The sequence below is a fragment of the Paroedura picta genome, chromosome 1 (genome assembly GCF_049243985.1).
Source record: "Paroedura picta isolate Pp20150507F chromosome 1, Ppicta_v3.0, whole genome shotgun sequence".
In the NCBI taxonomy this organism is placed as follows: Eukaryota; Metazoa; Chordata; class Lepidosauria; order Squamata; family Gekkonidae; genus Paroedura; species Paroedura picta.
Genome location: NC_135369.1, coordinates 10,576,451 through 10,597,073, shown reverse-complemented (window position 1 = coordinate 10,597,073; position 20,623 = coordinate 10,576,451).

The following is a 20,623-nucleotide window of genomic DNA, read 5'->3' as shown; positions in this document are numbered from 1 at the left end:
TTTAAAAAACACACACACGTTGCAACGACCCATCTAGCTGGCAGCTGGCGTATGAGCTGGCGATTCATCGTTACCACACTCCCCCGAGTGAAAAGAAAAATCTTGCATGGGTGCGATTTTTGCCCGAAAATAAAGGGAACTTGCAAACGGGGCTGTGTTGTGCTTGGGGACTTAGGGGAGCTTTAAAGCACTTCTGTGGAGGGACTGTAGCCGGAGAAGCCTCGCTGGGTGAATGAAGCCTCGCTGGTTCGTTGCTTTCCGCTCGCTCCGAGAAAAAAAAAATGGCAATCGCTTAGCCGGAAGTTCGGAGGAGAGAGCCAGGGGAAGGGACTTTGTTGGAACCGCAACAATGGGAACACACAGGTCTTTTTTGCTAGTTTGCAGATTGTTTGCAAGAGTGTAGTGCTTTTCGGAGGGTGAATCCACTTTTCCCGATTTCCCTTTAAGCGCTACAATGAATCTCTTTTTGCGGAACTGTTTCAGGAGTGTGGCAGATTGTGTGTGACGTCTTGCAGAACTGCAAATTAGTAGTGTTTACAATTTGCAAGCCTTCTGCTAAATTTAAGTTGTGCGGAATGGCCCATAGTATTAGACCCTGCTTGGAGTCACTCTCCATCCTCTGCAGGATCTGTCTGCAAAATCTCAAGGGATTTCCCAACCAAGAGCTGGCAACCCTAAACATCAGCCAGTAAATAATATCCCATCAAGTCTCTTTGAAAGGGGAAGGACATTTATTCTCTGGACTATTGGCTAATTCTGAGGTTCTAGATTAGCCTTTCTCAACTTTTTTACCCTGTGAGGTACGTGGGACTGAGAGAGCTCTGACCGAATTTCTCTGGGAAAACAGTACTATCAGGGCTGTGATGAGCTCAAGGTCAACCAGCTGGCTGCATATAGAGGTGCAGGGAATGAAACCTGGATCACCAGATTAGAAGCCACCGCTCTTAACCACAACACCATACTGGCTCTCTCAGAGAAACCCCTGAAACATTTGTCAGGCTTTGAGAAATCCCACAAGTGTGCAATTGTGCAGAATATGGTTGGGAAGCAGAGCTGTGTATCCAATATATGCAGAATGGGCCCAAGCTGAGAAAGCCTGTTTTAGTTCTTTGGGGCCTCATGTGTGTGTGTGTGTGTGTGTGTGTTCATGAGTGTTGTAGTGGGGAATAAATACTTCAATTAAAAATTGTTTCAGTAAAAAAAACCCAAATAAATAGAATTGCCATTCATCAAAGGTCATCTCTCTCCCCTCAGGATGATTAGACGTGAGATGAAATGCGACTGCTAATTTTAACCTGCTTGTGTCAGCGGCTTTTAAAATTAATTTTAAGGTCAAATTTTAGTCTGTTTTAACATTGTACGAAATCCTTATATTATACGCTGCCCTGTCCCAGCTTGCTGAATAGGGCAGTATAGAAGTCAAATCTGTAACCATTAGCATTATAATAAAGTTAGTAAGGTGTCCTGGGAGGAATTGGGCCTCACTGTTTACTGGCCAATCAGGTCACTTGTACGGCTCCTGGGTATCCTCCTCCAGTCTGATTGGCTGTCTGCCCAGCGGCTGCCCAATCAGCGTGTGTGTTTTTGCCTAACTGTTGTCTGACAGGGAGGCCACAGAAAAGCCCCTTCTCACTTAAAATACTGCTCTGGCCAGCCTTGCAGTTGGAGAGAAGATGCAGCCAAGCCATGCGTATTTCTTCTCCGCAACTCTCTGTAAATTTGAGGCCTACCACACAGGGTTGTTGTGCAGATGAAACTGGATGCTATTGTGGAAGTTCTTTTGCCTCCAGTTTGATCTGCAGAACAATCTTGTGTAGTAGGCCTCAAGTGTTTCAACTCCACAACAACCTGCGTGGGAGGCCTGAAATGTTTCCTCTCTGAACATATTCCTTGGGGTTTGGAAGTGGGGCCTCAAAAGTATGTAATGCCTCTGCAACTACCTAACCAGCCACCTAGCACCCCCTGACCTATTTCAGGTCAAGAAAACATTGTAGAGAGGTGGTGAAGTTTCCAGACGGGTGTAGGTTCATGTTCTGGAATTTCTAGGTGTGCATAAACCTGACTAGGTTCAAGACTGCTGTGAACAAGAGGCCTCCTCTTAGGGTTACCAACTTCCAAGTGAGACACTAAGAAGAAGAAGAAGAAGAAGAAGAAGAAGAAGAAGAAGAAGAAGAAGAAGAAGAAGAATTGGTTCTTATATGCCGCTTTTCCCTACCCGAAGGAGGCTCAAAGCGGCTTACAGTCGCCTTCCCTTTCCTCTCCCCACAACAGACACCCTGTGAGGGAGGGGAGGCTGAGAGAGCCCTGATATTACTGAAGAAGAAGAGTTGGTTCTTATATGCTGCTTTTCTCTACCCGAAGGAGTCTCAAAGCAGCTTCCATTCGCCTTCCCTTTCCTCTCCCCACAACAGACACCCTGTGAGGGAGGGGAGGCTGAGAGAGCCCTGATATTACTGAAGAAGAAGAGTTGGTTCTTATATGCTGCTTTTCTCTACCTGAAGGAGTCTCAAAGCGGCTTACAGTCGCCTTCCCTTTCCTCTCCCCACAACAGACACCCTGTGAGGGAGGGGAGGCTGAGAGAGCCCTGATATTACTGAAGAAGAAGAGTTGGTTCTTATATGCTGCTTTTCTCTACCCGAAGGAGCCTCAAAGTGGCTTCCATTTGCCTTCCCTTTCCTCTCCCCACAACAGACACCCTGTGAGGGAGGTGAGGCTGAGAGAGCCCTGATATTACTGAAGAAGAAGAGTTGGTTCTTATATGCCGCTTTCCCCTACCCGAAGGGGGCTCAAAACGGCTTACAGTCGCCTTCCCTTTCCTCTCCCTAAACCATACCAAACCATGAACAGAATTACAGAATGCAACGGGCTTTACTACTAGTATATATAAATTAAGTTAGAATGACTCTTACATCTACTCTCCCTGCGTGCGCATGGCGGCTAAGCCCCAACACAAGACTGGGTTTGGTGTTTTGTACAGGGTCTGTACATCCCTGCGCATGCATTCATTCCACAACTGCTAGTCTGGGCTCTGAAAGCTGCATTTCTCTTTAAATCGAAATACGGAACCTCCTCTGACCTATGCAGCATAGGATACGGCGTAGCTCAGCAAACAAAGTCAGCAAACAGTATGTAGATGGGAGGCTTCAGGTATGTGATCTGGGGAGGTATTAGACCTGGGCCAGGATCCTTGGTATGAGAACTAGATTGCTGGGTGGATGTCACCTTTATGGAGGGCATGTCCTCACAATTGTGGAACGCTGGAATCTGGCCACAGATGACGCATCGTGCCTGGAATCCAAAGCCAACTGGAGGTTGAAGTTGTTTCCTAGACGACTTTGGGGAAATCCCCCCCCTTGATGTAGGGAAAATTCTGAATTAAAAATTCAGTAGGGTTTTCCTGAACCACCTGCAGGTCTCCAGGAGCTTTCCAAGCCAGAGTTGGCAACACTTTCAGAAATGCAGAAATCTGTGGCTGATTTTCCTTTTTAATTAAAATGTAATTTAAAAATAAATTAAAAAATGGGGAAACACACACCTGTTTTTTGTGGGGAGGATGGTGAGTGAATTATCATTTTATGGGATTTTGTTGGCCCGTGACATTTTAATGTGCCAAGGACACGCTTATGGTTGCCGTCATTTATCCTTTTCTTGACTGACGTCTTTATGATTTGCTAAACCACAGATAGTAGAAGACTGTGATTTTGCAAACTGGGAATGTATGCATTTTAAAATAGAAGAAGAGTTGGGTTTTGTATCCAGCTTTTTACTACCCAAAGGAGTCTCAAAGTGGCATACAGCCGCCTGCCCTTCCTCTCCCCACATCAAACACCCTGTGAGGTAGGTGAGGCTGAGAGAGCTCTGAGAGAACTGGGACTGACCCACGGTCACCCAGGTGGCTGCATGTGTCTCAGAACGGTTTACAATTGCCTTCCGTTTCTCTCCGCTGTGAGCCAGCTAAGGCGGAGAGAGCTCTGAGAGAACTGGGACTGACCCACGGTCACCCAGGTGGCTGCATGTGTCTCAAAGTGGTTTACAATTGCCTTCCGTTCCTCTCCCCTGTGAGGCAGGTGGAGCTGAGAGAGCTCTGAGAGAACTGGGACTTACCAAAGGTCACCCAGCTGGCTGCATGTGTCTCAAAATGCCTTCTGTTCCTCTTTCCTGTGAGGCAGGTGGGGCAGAGAGAGCTCTGAGAGAACTGGGACTATCCAAAGCGTAGATCAGGGGTAGTCAAACTACGGCCCTCCAGATGTCCATGAACTACAATTCCCAGAAGCCCCTGCCAGCGAATGCTGGCAGGGGCTTCTGGGAATTGTAGTCCATGGACATCTGGAGGGCCGCAGTTTGACTACCCCTGGCGTAGATTTACCACCTAACATATTTGCTGAGTGAATGGATCCATTCAAACCTGCAATCGCTGTGCAATCAAACTACACCCATTCTAACAATGGACGTGCCTGGGAAGGGCTGTGCGCTAAGGTAGTCTTGGATTCTCTTGCCCTGGGGGAATTCTCCTCAGGAGGCTGAGGTGTTTCTTGGCCACCATGGGAACAAGTAAACAGAAATTATGCTGCCAATGTGCGGCATGGTTTTAATTAGGCAGGCTGGCAATGCATCATGGGAGCAGGGGAGGGGACTTAGGGAAACACCCTGGAATTGAAGCTCATCTCCAGGTTACAGAGATCTGTTTCCCTGGAGAAAATGGATGTTTTGGAGGGGCTCATGGGAACTGTAGTCCAGTGACATCTGGAGAGTCACAGTTTGGCCACCCGTGCTTTAGTTGGGGAATCGCCTAAAGTGGATTCCCTAACCTAAAATGTGCGAGCTGCAGGAGAGCAACTAGCAAGCCACATGCTAAAGAAATGTATGGAGACGAAGAAGTGCTATCTCTGCCTCCAATGTCCCACCCTCCCACCCCCTTTCCTCTCCGTTCTCCCGGAGACTTTTTTTTTTCTTAGAGCAAACTGTCTGGAGCAACGAATAGGTGTTCAATCGTGCAGGCAAAGCCAAAAAGATTTTTTTTTCCACAATTTAAAGACAAAGCATGCCTTTCTAAAGCCCCTCTCCCAAAATCAGGAACAAGATTAATTTTTAAAAGATTCAAGACTCATGATTTCATAAGGGGTGGCTTTCAAAAAGCACTATGCATCTATGATTAGATGCATAGGTATTTCAACAAAAAAGGATTGATTAAAAAAAAATTAGGTGGCATCACAGGCACTTTAATATATTGAGAAAGGGGATTGGTTGTCTGGCTTGACTGACAGGTGGAAGAGAGTCATGTGTAAAGTGCGTTGCTCTCTTCTACCATTCCAAACAGTGATAATTTTTAGTGCTACACCATTATGCCAGCATAATGAAATTTTTTCCGACGTGCGGAACTGCCACCTGTATTCTGCAGGGGATTGAACGAGATGATCCTAGACCTGCCTTCCAACTCTATGATTCTATCCCAAGGAAACAATATGAAAGATCCACATTTGGTTACAAGATGGTTTTATTAAACTGTGATTGAGCTTACAGAAATATCAGGCTAAGCTGCCATCTGCTAGGTCTTGAATTCACATAGGCACAGGGAAACTTAGCCAGACCTTGAGACGAGATGCAAAGGTAAAACTAAACATCTTATACCTTCAACCTTTGAGGGTCAAACGACCCTTTTACAGGGGTCGCAGCAGGGCAAGCATCTTGGTCGGGGAGGGCGCCATGCACACAACAGCCTTGCGGGATAGATCGAGATAGCACATTCGTCTGTCTGGAGCAGCGGAAAAGAGCGAGGTCGGCATGGTGGGACAAGAGGCAGAACTGAACTGAGAAACCCCAGGAAAAAAATATTTATATACAATCATGATCAATGGATCAGTTTTGCCATTGGTCAGTTTCGGCTTAATTTCAGTGAAAGAACCCTTGCATAATTTTATGGCTGGGGGGTCACCACAATAGGAGGAACCATATTAAAGGGCCACGGCATTAGAAAGATTGAGGACCACTGGTTTAGTGTATAGGCTTCCCAGCTGTGGTGGACCAAGGCCTGGGGACCTTGGCAAGCAATCCTAGCTAATATTTGTTCGCAGACCTCTCCTCCCTGAATCCACACGCATTTAAACAAAACACCTCAGCAAATTATGTGGCAGCGTATTGCACCTCTTAATAATGCATGTGAACATCACATCTCTTGAAGGCTCTTTGTGGCAATGTGTTGGCAACAACCTGAACAGTGTGGTGAGCTTTATTACAATGTGGGAAGCGGCTGTGGCACAGAGAGAACGAAAACCATGCTGGAAGCAGAGGAGAGGCCTGCTGGTGAGGTTTCTCTGGAGCGTTTGGACAGGCCTTGTGGAATTCAAACAAAATAGAAAAGGAATGGGAGGCGGGGGGAGAGCTGAATTTGCTGCACTCCCCCTTTGGCTCCTTCTACTCCCCCTTCTCAGAACTGCTTCCCGGAGCCCGGACAGCTCTGTGTGGTGTAGTGGTTAAGAGTGGTGCCTTCCAACCCAGGAAACCAAATCTGGTTCCTCACTCCTCCACACTCAGTCAGCTGGGTGACCTTGGGTCACATTTCTCTCAGAGCTCCCTCAGCCCCAACTACTTCATAAGGTGTCTGTTGTGGGGAGAAGAGGGGAAGATGATTGTAAGCCGCTTCAGGTAGTGAAAAGTAGGGGTATAAAAACCATCTCTTCTTCTTCTCTGTGTAAAGTAGTCTTTCCCTTCATCTTGCCTGAACCTACTGCCTATCAGATTCATTGGATATCCTCGAATTCTAGTCTTTTGGGAAAAGAATAAAAATTTCTCTTGGTCCACAGTCTCCACCTCATGCATAATTTTACAAACCTCTTTGATGATGTAGAAAAACCTTTTAAATACACCTTGCTTTTTACTACCCACAAAAGTCTCCAAGTGGCTTACAAGAACCTTTCCCAACAGAACTGATCTTGGAGAACAGCTCTAGGAGAACTGTGACTGGCCAAGGTCCCCAAGCTGGCTGCATGTGGAGGAGGAGCGGGGAATCAAACCCAGCTCTCCAGATTCGAGTCTGCCACTCTTAACCCCAACACCATGCTGGCTCTCCCATACTTTGTTGTTGTTAGGTGCGAAGTCGTGTCCGACCCATCGCGACCCCATGGACAATGATCCTCCAGGCCTTCCTGTCCTCTACCATTCCCCGGAGTCCATTTAAGTTTGCACCGACTGCTTCAGTGACTCCATCCAGCCACCTCATTCTTGTCTCCTTCTTCTTTTGCCCTCGATCGCTCCCAGCATTAGGCTCTTCTCCAGGGAGTCCTTCCTTCTCATGAGGTGGCCAAAGTATCTGAGTTTCACTTCCCCCACTTTAGTCATCTCTTTTCCAAACTGAAATATTCCAGACTCTTCAGCCGTTCCTCAAGTCTTCATATCGACCATTCTTTAGTCATTTCAAAAATCGCTTAATTGCCTTGTGAGACACCCCGAGCAGGTATCTGGAGACGCGGCGAGTAAGTTGTCTAAAGAATTAGAGCCTTCCTCCCTGACCTCTTCGTCTTATGCAATAGCAGCAGGGCATGATTTTTCCTTCGACAAAATTGGCCTGACCCAACCACTCGGCTATGCGACCAGAAACCGGGCTGGCTGGCTGGCGTCTCTTGCCCAAACCCGGTTGCTTCACCTTTGCCAACTGCACACGAAACCATTTCCCGTTTTCTAATTTTAGCCTCCTTGCCTTCATTAGTCAATCGCGCGAGAAATATTTCGGGAATGCCCGGAGTCTACCGTGCGTCTCTCTGAGGCTTCCTCGAGTCATAAGGAAAGGCAGCAGATAAAGCTATCAGGAGGATCGTGAATCAGTCTGCAATTGGGGGAGATACCAGCTGCCTTTTTGGCATCGGGACACACCCTCTCATTCCTGGCGCTGACCTCATCCTGACAGGTCGAAGAAACCCTTGAAGGAAAAAATAACAATTGTTCCCAGCTTGATTCCCATGGGTGACGCTGCCCCAAAACCACTGCCCTAAAACGCCCACTGAAAGGAGGGGTCCCTTGCCCATCGCCATGTTGGAGGGGCGCTACATCACTCTGAGGGTGTATAGGTGTTATCTTCTTCAGTGGAATGTCTCACTTTAGCCTGTCTGTTTAGCCTGGAGAAGAGACAACTGAGAGGGTGCATGATAGCCATCTTCATGTATTTAAAAGGCTGCCATATAGAGTAGCGATCCCCAACCTGTGGGCTGCGGACCACATGTGTTCCTTCGACTAATTGGAGGTGGGCCCCGAAGGATGCCTTCTCCCCCCCGGCCCTTTACTTCATCCCCCCCAGCTCTTTACAACACACTTCGGGTGTCCTTGTCTTCCATCACTCCCAGATGGGACCATCTCATCGCAGAGAAACAAGCTCAGGGTTCCCATTGATTTGTCATTGTCATGAGTTAAAATTTCCATGAAAATAAAATGTTCCTTATGTTCATTGTTGTGGCGTGTCTGTATCTTATTTTGAAGGCATGTTTAAACATTACCATAGCAATCAGAGAGCGCTAGGGCAGTGGTTGAGAGTAGAGGAGTAAACTATCCCCCCCCCCCACCGGGCCTCAGTAAAAGGCATTGAGTGGTCCCCGGTGATAAAAAGGTTGGGGATCACTGATGTAGAGGAGGGAGCAGAGTTGTTCTCTCTTGCCCCCGAGGGACGGACCAAAACCAATGGGATGAAATTAATTCAAAAGAAATTCCATCTCAACATCCGGAAGAAGTTCCTGACAGTTAGAGCGGTTCCTCAGTGGAACAGGCTTCGTCGGGAGGTGGTGGGTTCTCCATCTTTGGAGATTTTTAAACAGAGGCTGGAGAGCCATCTGACGGAGAGGCTGATTCTGTGAAGGCTCAAGGGGGTGGCAGGTGACAGTGGATGAGTGATAGGCTTGTGAGTGTCCTGCATAGTGTAGATGACCCAAAAGCCCCTTTCCCTTTAAGGCAGGTTTACAAAAAAAACATACACGTTGCAACGAGTCTGCGTTGATTCGTTGCGACGGAGAGACCCATCTAGCTAGCAGGTGGCGTGTGAGCTGCCGTTTCATCGTTGCCACTCTCCCCCCAAGTGAAAAATAATCTACCCCCCCCCCCGCACGGGCACGATTTTCAGCCAAAAATAAAGTGAAAAATAAAGGGAAAATAAACCAGCAAACGGGGCTGTGGTGCTTGGTGACTTAAAACAGCTCTGGGGAGGGACTGTAGCCGGGGAAGCCTCATGGGGTAAACGAAGGCTCGCCGGTTCGTTGATTTCTGCTCGCTCCGAGAAAAAAAAATGGCAATTGCTTCTCCCAAAGATCAGAGGAGAGAGCCAGGGGGAGGGACTTTGCAGAAACCGCAACAATGGTAACGCACAGAACTTTCCCGCTAGTGTTGCAGATTGGTTGCAAGAGTGTAGCGCTTTCCGGAGGGTATATCCACTTTTTGGGATTTCCCTGAAAGCGCTACAACGAAGCACTTTTTGCGGATCGGTTTCAGGAGTGTGGCAGATTGTCTACGACGTTGTGCATAACCGCATTTTTGCAGCGATTACAATTTGTCACGCTCCTGCTACAAAGAATCTGTGCGGAATGGCCCCAATTCTTCTTCTTAACTTGGGAGCTGCTTTTGACCTCCCCCTCTCTCTCTTTGTCCTTTCACTTTCTTCACATGGCCTTCCATGGAGACATTTGTCTCTGTAAGTCTCTCCGGTATGGACAATGCCCTCATACTCCCACACATGCGATGCTGGACAAGCTGGCCATCTGAGAGAGGGAAAGTCCTCTTTAGATTATGCTGCTCTTTCCTTTCGACTGCCACCTAAACTGGGTCGACTTGAATAAATGAAAGTTTTTACCTTTTTGCAGCGGACTTCTCGGGAGACTCATTGACTGCAGTTAATCTTATGCTTCTATGACTGGGCAGAACTCTGCTAGATTCGCCAACTAGCCCAATATAAAGGAAGTAAATAAACAGTAGTAAGAATAGCAGCTGCAAGACAAAGGATGAATCAGTTGGCTGCATGCTCCATGCCTGCAGTAAAATTGTCCAAACCTACTGTAAAGGAAAGAGCCTTTTGTGGCGCAGGGTGGTAAGGCAGCAGACATGCAGTCTGAAAGCTCTGCCCATAAGGCTGGCAGTTCGATTCCAGCAGCCGGCTCAAGGTTGACTCAGCCTTCCATCCTTCCGAGGTCGCTAAAATGAGGACCCAGCTTGCTGGGGGGTAAAGGGTAATGACTGGGGAAGGCACTGGCAAACCACCCCGTATTGAGTCTGCCGTGAAAACGATAGAGGGCGTCACCCCAAGGGTCAGACATGACCCAGTGCTTGCACAGGGGATACCTTTACCTTTACATTTACTCTAAAGAATGTCAGGGTAGAATTGCAGCCATATTGCACTGGAGTCCTTGCCATAAATTCATGGAAGCACAAACCAGACAAGAGCATGGCAAATGAGGACTTGGGGACTTCCGATTACAAACAGATAAGCACAAACCCCTTGAAATCACAATTCTGGGAAAAAAATGATAGATAGGGTTGGGATCATTGACACAGGATCCCCAAGAGACAGCAGAATAAAAAAGAAAGAACAGGAGAAGTTTGGTAAATACCAAGACCTAACAATAGAGCACCTCGGGGAGACCCCCTTCAAGGATCGCTGCCTTGTTGTGGCAAGGGGGCTTGCGTAGCTCAGTGAAGCTATGAGCTATACCATGCAGGGCCACCCAAGACGGACAGGTCATAGCTGAGAGCTCTGACAAAAGATGATCCACTGGAGAAGGAAATGGCAAACCACTCCAGTATCTTTGCCATGAAAACAGTTCCAAAAGGCATAACGATATGACGCCGGAAGATGAGCCCCTCAGGTCGGAAGGTTTCCAATAGAACATCTACTTCTGCTTCATTGACTATGCTAAAGCCTTTGATTGTGTGGAGCACAACAAATTGTGGCAAGTTCTTAAAGAGATGGGAATACCAGAGCATCTTATTTGTCTCTTGAGAAATTTATATGCAGGTCAAGAAGCAACAGTGAGAACTGAACATGGAATCACTGACTGGTTCAAAATTGAGAAAGGAGTTCGGCAAGGCTGTATACTGTCGCCTTGCCTATTTAACTTGTATGCGGAGCACATCATGAGAAAGGCGGGATTAGAGGAGTCACAAATTGGGATCAAGATTGCAGAGAGAAATATCAACAACCTCAGATATGCAGATGATACCACTCTAATGGCAGAAAGTGAAGAGGAACTAAAGAGCCTGTTGATGCGGGTGAAGGAGGAGAGTGCAAAAGTTGGCTTGAAACTCAACATCAAGAAAACAAAGATCATGGCAGCCGGCCCTCTCAATTCCTGGCAAATAGATGGGGAAGAAATGGAGATAGTGACAGATTTTATTTTCCTCGGCTCTAAGATTACTGCAGAGGGGGACTGCAGCAAAGAAATTAAAAGACGCTTGCTCCTGGGGAGGAAAGCTATGGCAAATCTAGACAGCATCCTAAAAAGCAGAGACATCACCCTGCCAACAAAAGTGCGTTTAGTCAAGGCTATGGTCTTCCCAGTTGCAATGTATGGCTGCGAAAGTTGGACCATAAGGAAGCCGAGCGTCAAAGAATTGAGGCTTTTGAACTCTGGTGCTGGAGAAGACTCTTGCGAGTCCCTTGGACTGCAAGGCGAACAAACCGCTCAGTCCTAGAGGAGATCAAGCCTGACTGCTCTTTAGAAGGCCAGATCCTGAAGATGAAACTCAAATACTTTGGCCACCTCATGAGAAGGAAGGACTCCCTGGAGAAGAGCCTAATGCTGGGAGCGACCGAGGGCAAAAGAAGAAGGGGACGACAGAGAATGAGGTGGATGGATGGAGTCACTGAAGCAGTAGGTGCAAACTTAAAAGGACTCCAGGGAATGGTAGAGGACAGGAAGGCCTGGAGGATCCTTGTCCATGGGGTCGCGATGGGTCGGACACAACTTCGCACATAACAACAAAGAAATTGCCAGTTGTCATTGGAGCTCTTGGAACAAGGCCTAGAAGTCTCAAGAAAGACCTGGACATTCTGAAAATCGGGCAAATAACACCAGTTCAGCTCCAGAATACAGTGTTGCTTGGAACAGCAAGAATCCTGTGAAGATATGTCTGGAGTTCCCAAGAACTTGGACAGATCTCGACCTGCAGAACTAATAATAACAATAACAATAGTTGGTTTTATACCTTGGTTTTCACTGCCCAAAGGAGTCTCAAATCAGGTTCCTATCCCCTTCCCTTCCTCTCCTCACAACAGATACCCTGTGAGGTAGGTGAGGCTGAGGGAGCTCTGACAAGACTGCTCTGTGAGAACAGCACTATCAGGCCTGTGATGAGCCCAAGATCACTCATCTGGTGTCAGGGTCATCTAGTCCAATCCCCTGCAGATTGCAGGGAAATCACAACTACCTGACTACCCACAGTCACACCAATTCCATGCCCAGTTGACGACCCCCCCCCCCAAAAAAAACACTCAGAATTCCTGGCCAGTCTGCTGTGGAGAACCCCCCCACTTCCTGAGGAAGCCTGTTCCACCGAGGAACTGCTCTGTCAGGAACGTATTCCGGATGTTTAGCTGAAAATTTGTTTGAATTAATTTCATTCCATTGGTTCTGGTCTGACCCTCTGGGGCAACAGAAAACAACTCTGCTCCCTCCTCCATGTGACAGCCCCTCAAGTACTTGAAATGACCAGGCAGATCCTGATTATATTTATGAGCTGCCCTGGCTTCAACCATAGTCCTGGTGGAAGAGTGCCGTCCCATAGGACCTGAATAACCTTGACATCCGGGCCCAAATCTTAGCCGTGGGCTCATTCCACCAGCCTAGGGCTAAGCTCAAAAAGGCCCTCGTTCTGGTCGAGGCCAGGTGGACTTATTTGGGGCCACAGATCCCCCACAAGTTGCACAGCGTAATGTTCTCTGGGGAACCTACAGGGCAGGGGTAGTCAACCGGTGGTCCTCCAGATGTCCATGGACTACAATTCCCATGAGCCCCTGCCAGCAGATGCTGGCAGGGGCTCATGGGAATTGTAGTCCATGAACATCTGGAGGACCACCGGTTGACTACCCTTGCTATAGGGAAAGCCGGTCCCTCAGAGGGTTCAAAGGGACGGTGACACACCCCCGACTTATGAAAAGGAAATGCTTTTCCAATTGGACAATGGGCAATTAAATCTACGGAACTCTCCGCCACAGGATGTGGGCTGGGAGCAGGAATCTGGAAACCTTCAGATGGAGAGGAGCCTCTTCAGTGGGTCAGCGGTGACAATAAGTCTTTCATGCCGGGAATACTTTGAAAGGTGGAATGCAACGGAGCCAGCTTTGGAGGCCCCAGCCCATTCGTGACTATCCTTCTCTCCAATTACTCAAGTGACAACATGCGTTCAAAGTCTAATCTTTGGAATGCGCTCTGTGATTTCACGAGACAGGGTGGGTTGGTAGATGGTATCTGTCCAAGGTCACCTGGGGGAACCTATTCTGATTAATGAAGAAGAAGAAGAAGAGGAAGAAGATGATGAAGAAGAAGAATTGGAGCCATTCCACACCAGGATCTATGTAGCAAATTGGTTGCGGAACGAAAAACGCCATTTTAAATAGTGGAATTTGTCGTTATGCATACCTGCCTTTGTAGTCGAATCCAGTTGTGTTTCTATCGTTTCCCACAGGTTTCCAGTCTTGGCAAAAATCGCTAGCCAGGAAGTGATATTGCCGAACTTTGTCCCGCCCCTGGCCGTCAAGCAGCCAATGGGCAGCCATTATCATGCCCCCCAAAAGCCCCTTTCCCTTTAAGGAAGGTTTTAAAAAAAACACACACACGTTGCAACGAATCTGCGTTGATTCGTTGCAACGTGATGTTTGAGCTGCCGTTTCATCGTTGCCACGCTCCCCCTGAGTGAAAAAAAAATACCCCCCCCCCGCACGGGTGCGATTTTCGGCCGAAAATACAGTGAAAAATAAAGGGAAAATAAACCAGCAAACGGGGCTGTGTGTTGTTCGTGCTTGGTGACTTAAAACAGCTCTGGGGACGGACTGCAGCCAGGGAAGCCTCGCTGGGTAAACGAAGGCTCGCCGGTGCGTTGATCTCCGCTCGCTCCGAGAAAAAAAAATGGCGATCACTTCACCGGAAGATCAGAGGGGAGAGCTAGGGGGTGGGACTTTGCAGAAACCGCAACAATGGTAACACACGGAACTTTCCCGCTAGTGTTGCAGATTGGTTGCAAGAGTGTAGCGCTTTCCGGAGGGTGAATCCACTTTTTGGGATTTCCCTGAAAGTGCTACAACGAAGTGTTTTTTGTGGATCGGTTTCAGGAGTGTTGCAGATTGTCAATGACGTTGTGCATAATGGCAAAACTGTAGCAATTTCAATTTGTAACCATTGTGCTATTTTGGACGAGTGCGGAATGGCCCTTGGTTTTTATATCCCACTTTTCTCTACCAGGAGGATTCTCAAGGCAGCTTATCATTGCCTTCCCTTCCTCTCCCAACAACAGACACCCTGGGAGGTAGTTGGGGTCGAGAGATCTCTGACAGATTTGCTCTGTGAGAAAAGCACCATCAGGACTGTGACTAGTCCAAGGTCACCCAGCTGGCTGCATGCGGAGGAGTGGGGAATCGAACCCAGTTCTACAGGTGAGAGGCCACTGGTCTTAACCACAACACCGACTTCAGCTTATCTCACCCATGTGGAAATCGAACCGCTGTGCAGAAATCTAACCACTATGCAGTACTTTCCTCCAGCGAATCATGAGCTAGATTTGATTTCAAGCACACATCAGTCACAGGAGGCATAAATAAAGTGACCTATGGCGTGTGCAGAGGAACTAGAATCCCCACAAGGCATTGTTAGCCCAGACTAGTCCAGTGAAGGCCAGCAAGTTTGGCCCTGGTTCGTACTTGGATGGGAGACCACCAAGGAAGGTCAGGGTTGCTATTAGGGATGCCAACCTCCAGGTGGGACTTTGGGATCCCCTAGAATTACAGCTCCTCTCCAGACTCAAGAGATCAGTTCCCCTGGAGAAAAGGGCTGCTTGGCATTACTCTCCACAGAGGACCTTCCCTGCCCCAAATCCTCCCCACTCCCAACTCCACACCCAACGTCTCCAGATGTTTCCTGACCCAAAGATGGCAACCCTAGTTGTTATGCTGAGGAAGGCAATGTCAAATTATCTCTGCTCATCTCTTGCCTTGAGAAACCTCACAAGCGGGTGTGTGTCCATAAGTTGGTTGGGACTTGATGGCAATTCACTATTATTAACACACTTTTGCAAACATCTGGCCATTTTGACAGGAAAAAATATGATGGCTGGAAAGAAGTCAGTTCGTAGGCCAAAACTAGAAGAAGAAGAAGAAGAAGGAGAGTTGGTTCATATACCCTGCTTGTCACTACCCCAAAGGAGTCTCAAAGTGGCTTCCAATCGCCTTTCCTTCCTCTCCCCACAACAGACACCCCGTGAGGGAGGTGGGGCTGAGAGAGCTCTGACAGAACTGCTCTGCAAGAACAGCTCTAAGAGAACCGTGGCCTGCCCATGATCACCCAGCTGGCTGCATGTGGGAGTGGAATGGGGAGTAAAACCTGGCTCTCCATCAACCGAATATCTCTGCTGTGTCGCTCACTTGGTGAATCAATCTGACTTCTACACCTTGCTCTGCGCAAGGATTTCCTGAGACGCTTATGTATTTGGCATCACGGAGTTGGGTCGGGCTGCCCGGATTAGGGCCGGGAGCTCAAGGCAGAAGGCTCGGCCCTGAGATGGCGTACTGCCATGAACCGCGCCCCAGCCGGCTTTCATAATGGGGCTCACACGGCTCCATAAGACCGTGCCAGCAGGGTAGGGCCCTGGTACCTCCTCGGCCAGCCAGGCTGCAGGGCAGCCAGCAATGATGCCATCCCAGCCAGGATACGTGTGGGGTGGGTGGATGTTGCAAACAAAGCCCCTTCTTTGAGATGCGACACAGAGGTGACTTGGCATGCTTCTGGCCATGCACGATCCATTTTCTCCCATCCCGTTCCCTTCCAGCTCCTCTTGGGGATTTTTGGAGAGAGCATCATAGAATCCTAGAGTGGGAAGGGGCCCACCAGGCCATCTAGTCCAACCCCAGCTCAGAATAACTCTTGATTTGAAAACCCCGCAGGGCCACCCTGAACCAGCGGTGACTTGATGACAAAGAGGCAAACTTGGCGTGCCGGTTAAGAGCGGCGGCTTCTAATCTGGAGAGCCAGGCTTGATTCCCTGCTCCTCCATATGCAGCCTGCCAGGGGACGTTGGGCTAGTCACAGTCTTGTTAGATCTGTTCATGCAGACCAGTTCTCTTAGAGCTCTCTCAGCCCCACCGACCGCACAGCGTGTCTGTTGTGGGGAAAGGAAGGGGAGGCAATTGTAAGTCACTCTGAGACTCCTTCGGGCAGTGAAAAGCGGGGTATAAACACCCAGCTCTTCTTCTTCTTCTACAAAAATAGTTAGAAATAGACTTCATCTTTTTCTCATACACTTCTCACTTGGTGCATGCTTCGTCTAAATACTCTTTTAGCTTAGGGAAGCATTCTTTCTTCTTTCACACCCCAGAAAAACATCTCTATCTTTACGTATTTGAAAGGTTGTTCCTTAGAGAAGGGCAGGGATAGGTACCTGATGGCAGCAGAAAAGAGGACATGCAGCAATGGGTTTAAACTACATGTAGAATGATATTGGCTAGCTATCAGAAAACATTTTGTCACAGTCCAAGTAGTTCAGCCGTGGAAATTTTCAGGCAGCATACCTGCCTGAGGGATCTATATAAATAAAGGCTATCAGCAGATCTATAAGAAGACCCAAAGCCGACTCTCCTTGTGACTGTCCGACAACTCTCACTCAGAAATAAATTGTCCCAAACCTGGATTTCCCATTTAGCCATTATTATTATTATTATTATTATTATTATTATTATTATTATTATTATTATTATTATTATTATTATGAGCCTCTTGTGGCGCAGAGTGGTAAGGCAGCCGTCTGAAAGCTTTGCTCATGAGGCTGGGAGTTCAATCCCAGCAGCCGGCTCAAGGTTGACTCAGCCTTCCATCCTTCCGAGGTCGGTAAAATGAGTACCCAGCTTGCTGGGGGGTAAATGGTAATGACTGGGGAAGGCACTGGCAAACCACCCCATATTGAGTCTGCCATGAAAACGCTGGAGGGCATCACCCCAAGGGTCAGACATGACTCGGTGCTTGCACAGGGGATACCTTTACCTTTTTACCTTTTATTATTATTATTATTATTATTATTATTATTATTATTATTATTGTTGTTGTTGTTGTTGTTGTTGTTGTTGTCGTCGTCGTCGTCGTTGTCGTTGTTGTTTAATTTTTAGACCGCCCTTCTCCAAATAGGTCTCAGGGCGGTTTACAACATAAATAGTTAAAACACAATAAAATCCCCATAAAACCCCCAATTAACATCAACAAAAGTTACATATAACATATAAGCGGCGGTGGTCACAATTCTGATCTTAGTTACCTGAGATTCCCCCCCAAGTTCAGCCTGGTGGGGAGAATAATGTTCAGAAGAGGGTGGCACCAATACAATAGATCTAACCATGATCTCGGTGTTAGAGATCTCAATATTGGAGGGGATCCTCTGATGGATTAGTGGGAGAGCTGCCCTGGCCTCAACCATATGCCTGGCGGAAGAGCTCCGTCTTGCAGGCCCTGCGGAAAGCTGGTAGATCCTGCAGGGCCCTTAGCTCTTCTGGGAGCTCGTTCCACCAGGTTGGGGCCAGGACTGAAAAGGCCCTGGCCTGGGTTGAGGCCAGGCGAACATCCCGTGGGCCCGGGACAACCAGTAAATTCATACCCGCAGAGCGGAGTGCCCTGCGGGGGGCATAAGCATCACACTTAACACCCATTAATTGAGTCTCCTACTGTGAATTCGGCAGACTCTCATTCAAAGCTACTGAAGCTAGGTGGCTCCCTAGAAGCTAAAAAATGACTAAGCTGAGGCTGTCGTAATTGGGTCACATCATGAGAATACAAAAGATTCACCGGAATAGACACTAAAGCTAGGAAAAGTGGAAGGCAGCAGGAAGAGAGGAGGACTCAGTAGGAGATAGACTGAGTCCATCAAGGAAGCCACGGACTTCTGTCTGAAAGACCTGAACCAGGCTGTTAACGATAGGATGTTCTGGACGTCATTCATTCTTAGGGCCGCCATAAGTCTGAAATTACTTGACAGATTGTATGGCAAAAGTTAACCTGATCTGTAAGACATCTGTTCCCCCAGGCCAGGCTATCTCAACAAGAGTTGCATGAAACCCTGGGGTTTCTTGATGGTTTCCCGAACGGGTGGGAACTAATTAATTTTTGATATATTTTTAAAATTTGTTAAACATTTATCAGGCGCTACGACCATGCATGGTCATGTTGACCCACCCACCCCCTCCCAAAGTGGCCAATGATGGGCCTGTAGGGGGTGCAAAGGGGAGGGGCCAGCTGTGCTTCCCAACACAGGCCTCACTACTGGGAATCCACTCCAAAAACTTTGAATCCCCCCACCCCCATCTGTCTAATTAATAAGTGGTGGTTAAATGCAGGACGATTGTCAATATTTTTAACTGATTGTTTTCACCGTGCTGTCCCCTGCCCTGAGCTATATAGGAATGGCGGGTTATAAAAATAAAGATTTATTCATTAATATTTATTTATCTCCTCGAATGTCGGAAGCTAAGCAGTTTCAGACCCTGTTAGTCCTTGGACGGGAAAACCAAAACCACAGAAATGCACGAAAACCAACAGGGAACAGGTTAGCGTGGGCAATCAACAAGGTACGATCTATGGCTATGCCAATAAACAATATCTTATTATCTTATTATTTATTTATTATTCGATCCATTTATCAGCCACCCCTCTCTGCACCCAGCCTTGGGGCAGTGTACAACATAGATTTCTACAGTATTGTTACCATCAACCTATAATAATAAATAATAGTCAAAATTCTATCCTAATGCGCTGTCTCGGCATATCTGGGTGGCATGGGGATTGGGGTGGTTGGGTTGCAGTTCGTCTGCACATCCTGGGCTCAACCACAGGCCTGGTGGAATAGCGCTGTTTTGTAGGTCCTGCAGAACTTTGGTAATTCCACCGGCACCAAACTGGGGCTAGCCCTGGTGTGGTTTGCCAGTTGCCTTCCTCTGAGTAGTGACCTTGGACTGGACTGCGTGGTGTAGTGGTTAAGAGTGGCAGCTTCTAATCTGGCCAGTCAGGTTTGATTCCCCACTCTTCCTCCACGTGCAGCCAGCTGGGGCGACAGTGGGCAAGTCACAGTCCTGTTGGAGCTGTTCTCACAGAGCAATTTCTCTCCAACCTCTCTCAGCCCCACCACCCTCACCAGGTGTCTGTTGTGGGGAGAGGAAAGGGAAGGCAACTGTAAGCCGCTTTAAGACTCCTTCGGGTAGAGAAAAGTGGCATCTAAGAACCAACTCTTCTTCTTCAGTGATATCAGGGCTCTCTCAGCCTCACCCACCTCCCAGGGTGTCTGTTGTGGGGAGAGGAAAGGGAAGGCGACTGGAAGCCTCTTTGAGACTCCTTCGAGTAGAGAAAAGCAGCATAAAAGAACCAACTCTTCTTCTTCTTCTTCAGTAATCTTAGGGCTCTCTCAGCCTCTCCTCCCTCACAGGGTGTCTGTTGTGGGGAGAGGAAGGGAAGGCGATTGGAAGCTGCTTGGAGACTCCTTGGGGTAGTAATAGCACCCAGCAGGGCTGAGACTGCACCCAGCTGGCTGCATGTGGAGAAGCGGTGAATCAAACCTGGCTGTCCAGATTAGAGGCTACCGCTCTTAACCACTACACCAAGCCCTATGAAGATAGGTTGAGGGACTTGGGAATGTTCAGCCTGGAGAAAAGGAGGTTGAGAGGGGACATGATAGCCCTCTTTAAGTATTTGAAAGGTTGTCACTTGGAGGAGGGCAGGATGCTGCTTCTGTTGGCTGCAGAGGAGAGGACACGCAGTAATGGGTTTAAACTTCAAGTACAACGATATAGGCTAGATATCAGGGAAAAAATGTTCACAGTCAGAGTAGTTCAGCAGTGGAATAGGCTGCCTGAGGAGGTGGTGAGCTCCCCCTCACTGACAGTCTTCAAGCAAAGGTTGGAGACACACTTTTCTTGGATGCTTTAGGATGCTCTGGGCTGATCCTGCGTTGAGCAGGAGGCTGGACTAGATGGCCTGTGTGGCCCCTTCCAACTCTATGATTCTATGATCCTGCGTTGAGCAGGGGGTTGGACTAGATGGCCTGTGTGGCCCCTTCCAACTCTATGATTCTATGATTCTGCGTTGAGCAGGGGGTTGGACTAGATGGCCTATGTGGCCCCTTCCAACTCTATGATTCTATGATCCTGCGTTGAGCAGGGGGTTGGACTAGATGGCCTGTGTGGCCCCTTCCAACTCTATGATTCTATGATCCTGCGTTGAGCAGGGGGTTGGACTAGATGGCCTGTGTGGCCCCTTCCAACTCTATGATTCTATGATTCTGCGTTGAGCAGGGGGTTGGACTAGATGGCCTGTGTGGCCCCTTCCAACTCTATGATTCTATGATCCTGCGTTGAGCAGGGGGTTGGACTAGATGGCCTGTGTGGCCCCTTCCAACTCTATGATTCTATGATTCTATG